The following is a 4464-nucleotide window of genomic DNA, read 5'->3' as shown; positions in this document are numbered from 1 at the left end:
CTCAATAAAACAAAACCCAAATTTTCAGATTCTAATACCAATTTAATAGTAACCAGAAGGTAAGGGAGAGTGTGAGTAGGTAAATCCAGTAAAGGGATCAACTGTGTGGTGAATTAGGTTGAACTTTTAGTGATGAACTTAATGTAGCATATACAGATGATGTATTGATGCACACCTAAAACTTATGTAATGATATCATATAATGTTACTTTAATAAAAAATTACTGAAAAGTGGATGTTATACACTGGCTTCTTAGAATTATGGTTTTTAAAATCAATTATGTTGATATTTTTCTTAAGTGCTTAATTTCTCCTATTTTCTTTTCAAATGAGCAGAAATCTTTAATTTTCAGAATAAAGTTGGGAGTTCACTTCTATCTCTTTCTTCCCTATGTGAGAATATGTTTTCTTCTGCCATTCTCAGGAAGTGTACACCCAATTCAGGTGCTACAATTTCAAGAATGTCATGATGTCTCCCTCATTCCAAGACCCCCCTACCTTCCTCCAGAGTGTGGGCCATTCTTCCACTGCAGTTAGCTCTGAGCCAGAGGAACACTCACTTGTCTTTTTACCCTGTGGAAATGTAAGAGAAACCTCCCACAGCCTGTGGGTCAGGGGTATTTCCAAGTGTCCCCAACACTGTTACACCTTCAGCATGAGATCGCTAAATCTGGCACAGGACAGGTTTTGGTGAGCCGGCTGGATTTGCATTTTGAATTCTATGCCAATTTTGTGAATGCACCAATCAGGTTTGAGTTTGCATTGGGCCTAATCAAGTCTTGGAAATGCCAGCTTTTGAAAATGAGCCAATCAGGTTGGAAAGGAAGGCACCTTGAAAGGGATATAAGCCAGAATTTTAGTCAGCTTCAGGGAGACTCAACTCTTTCCTCGAAAGACCTTTGAATACAGACCTCCAAGACCCATCAAGACCTCAAGACCTTGGCTTCAGGGACTAAGACCTCTGAAACTCATTGGACCTTCATATCAGACCTCCAACTCTGACTTACCCTAGATATTTTCCTGACAGGCCATCCACATCAGATCTCAACTTCAAACGGCTGCCTAACCACTGCCCCCTGACTGTCTGACCACTGCTCCTGCCTCCAGCTTTGCTTCCATATTCCCTGCTGATAGGTGATGCTGGCTTGTGCCCATTGCTTCTGAAAGAGCAGTACATTGGCACTCAATCCTCTGGCAGTATCTCTAGAGAGCTCTCTACTGCTGGCCTGTATCTGGCATTTCTAAATGAGCTAGCTGTACCACTGGTGCCTGATGCCCCACATTGCCACCTGCTGGCCTGACCAGTGCTAACCAGAACTGCTGACCTGTGCCTGTCCCTCTTTGAAAGAGATAGACAACCATCTTTAGAACTGTCTACTGCTTTTGATCCTCTGGCAGCACTTACTCACCATCACTCCTGCCTCCAACACATCTGGCACTGCCTTCTGGAGCTCTTACATCTGGTGCTGTCTAGCCTGGTCTTGGTATAGGTGTTGTTGACTCTACGGTGCCACTTCAGCAGGCCTACATAAGATCACCACCAGCTGCCACTGTGAGCTGTATCCTGGCCCACCACTTACCAGTGTGCCATCAGCTCCAGGATGTCACCAGAGGGACAACACCATCTTGCATGAGCAGTTTTAGTTTGGACTACTGGACACTGTGAGCTCTCTATATAGCATAACATCTGGCCATTGTGGCTTTAGAAACTCTTTCCTCTTTTCAAATTTCCCCCTTGTTGATAGACTGCTATTTGTTGCACTTTGAGCATGAGTAGTGTGTTGCAATTATTAGTACACCAGTGAGGACACACAAACTGTGATATACCCCAGACCAGAGGTGTAGGGGTTGAAAGGATTCACCAGAGACAGATTGGGAAAGAGAACAGGCAGACTGACTGAAATACACTGCTGAGGGGAGCAGCTGGAGAGACAGGAGAGGTCTGCTGCACCATGTGGGTCAGCTCCATGGCCGGGGATTGAACTCATGCTGCAGAAGCTGTGGATAGCTTCACAGTGCTATGCTTAACCCTTTGCACCATGAGGGAGGCCCCTCTGTGTCTTTTAATTGGTGAGATTAGTCCATTTATATTTAGAGTGATTATAGATGAATGAAAGTCTGTTCCTATCATTTTGTTCTTAATTTTGTGTTTCTAGCTATTCCTTGTTTTGTTCAATGTGAGTGTTTCTCACTCTTGCTTAGATACTAGAGCTTCTTTTAATATTTCTTGCAAACTTTCTCAGTTTCAATATGTCATAGAAAGCTTTTATATCTCCCTCAAATATGGACGAGAGCCTTGCAGGATATTTCAGGTTTTTTTCTTTTTTTTTTTTCTTTTGAACAGGCATAATTCATTTTATTTTCTAGTATAAAAATTATATGGTGGCTATGACTGGAGCCTGGGTTCTCTGCATGGAGAATTGTGTGTATGTCTTCAGCAGGTGGTCAGTGAATTCCTGATAGGGAGATTCAATGAACACAGTCTCTTTTCAGAGGTCAGGTGTAAGAGAACTCTAGGTCTCAAAGATGGCAACAGAGGTGGCCTTGGCAAAATTGCCCAGGGTGGAAGGGCAATCCTTGGCTGAGGTGTAACAGTCATTGATACCAGCCATTTGCAGCAGCTTTTTGGGCACAGGGGCTGAGACAATGTCGCTGCACCGGGGAGCTGAGATAAGGCACGCCAGCACAGAGCCAGAGCAACCAGTCACCTTAAAAGGAATGTTTTTGGGATTGCTGATCTTTATCCCCCAGTGGCTTTGTTCCATGGGACATTGGAAAGCTTGGTCAGGGTGACGGCCCCTCAGATGGCAGTGGCTAACTCCTTGGAGCATTTAACACCCAGACCAACATGTTTGTTGTAATCCTGGATGGCCACAAATGCCTTGAACCTAGTCTGCTGGCCAGCATGGGTCTGCTTTTTTAAGGGCATAATCTTCAAATCTTTGTCCTTGCAGGGCAGTGCAAGGGATAAATAAATGATCTCAGATTCCTTAATGGGCAAGACGAGGTGGATCTTGTTCAACTTGATCTTCATGCCCTTGACTAGATGGCCCAGCATGGTGACAGGTATCCATTCCTTGTCCTCAGCCTTGCCTCCATGAACTCCCATGGCTGCGACCCTGGCCACAGGGCCTACCACTGCTGCTTCCATGGAAACTGCCATGGCTTCCCATTTCAGGTCTTCCTAGGCCTCCAGGGCCTCCCAAATGGCCCATCCTCCATTTGGTGTAGTCACTGAGTGGAAACTCTTTAATATCAGTTTTTATCTTTAGTTTTTTGAGCATATCATTCTATTTTCTCCTTGCCAATATTGTTTTCAGAGAAGTTTTATGTTAATCAGATTGGTCCTTTTATTGGTTATCTGCATTTTCCCTTCACCACATCAATATTTTCTTTATCATAAACTCTTGGAAGTTTCACTACAATACATCTTGGTCTAGTTCTCATTTTTTAATATGCCTCGTGTTCTTTTAGCTTCATGTACTTCATATTCAGGAAACTTTCCTCTGTTTTCTTTAAATAAGTTCTCTCTTTCTCTTTCATTTCCCCTCATGGGATTCCCTTTATTCTTTTATTGCCTTTCCTTGCAGAGTTAGATAATTCTAAGTGTTCCTTCTTTTTCTTTTTTTATTTTGCTCCTTTTTCCTTGCTTCATTGTGTATTCAGACCTTCATGTTCTTCATGTTCAGACCTCATTAGTTACTCTTCTTTTTGTTTTATTTAAATACCATTGCTTTCTATAGTTTTTTCAACTTCTCTGTTGCTCTTGTTATATCCTCCAATTCCATTATTTTCTTATTTAGAGTATCATTTTTGATTGTATGTTTGTTGATTTTATTTCTCAAGACATTTGTTTTTCTGAATTTTTTTGTAGATATGTGCTCCACTTTATGTGTTTCTTTGTTTTCTTTTTATCATAATGGGTCTGATTCTGTATCCAACAGAACAAAACAGATCTTCTATGTTTTTGTTATTGGGTTCTGGAAATTTGTTTTCTTCCCCTGATGACACATATGGCCATTTGTTATGTTTTTCCATTTCCCCATTCTTTTCTTTCAGGTTATTTTGCCATTGGTGGGTTTTCTTTTTTCTTTTTTTTTTAAATAATACATTTTATTTTTATATTCCCCATACAATTGCAACCCCCCCATTCTGAGCCCAATCCCTCCACTCCTGCCCCCCACCCCCTAAAAAGTATCTCTGGTTCATAGTTTTTTATTGATTTTGATTTTCACTTTCTTATAGTTATTCATTTTCCTGGTCCCTTATTTAAGTTTTCTAGATTCCTGCTATGAGTGAGACCATCCGGTATTTTTCTTTTACTTTCTGGCTTATTTTGCTGAGCATGATCCCTTCCAGTGCCATCCATGTTGCTGCAAATTGCATGTGTTTATCTTTTTTGAATGCTGAGTAATATTCCATGGTATATATGTACCACATATTCTTGATCCAGTCATCTATTTT

General features: G+C 41.4%; 1 pseudogene across 1 annotated transcript; it reads right to left on the bottom strand.

Moving 5' to 3' along the window:
• Window positions 1-2111: 2111 nt before the first annotated feature.
• Window positions 2112-3163, bottom strand: LOC311168854 (small ribosomal subunit protein uS5-like; annotated as a pseudogene). The gene has a single exon. The product of its transcript is annotated as a small ribosomal subunit protein uS5-like (transcript).
• Window positions 3164-4464: the final 1301 nt, after the last annotated feature.

The sequence above is a fragment of the Talpa europaea genome (assembly GCF_964194135.1).
Source record: "Talpa europaea genome assembly, chromosome: 3".
NCBI classification, from domain to species: Eukaryota; Metazoa; Chordata; class Mammalia; order Eulipotyphla; family Talpidae; genus Talpa; species Talpa europaea.
Note: the sequence above shows the minus strand (reverse complement) of the source record. Positions and strands in the feature narration are given on the sequence as shown.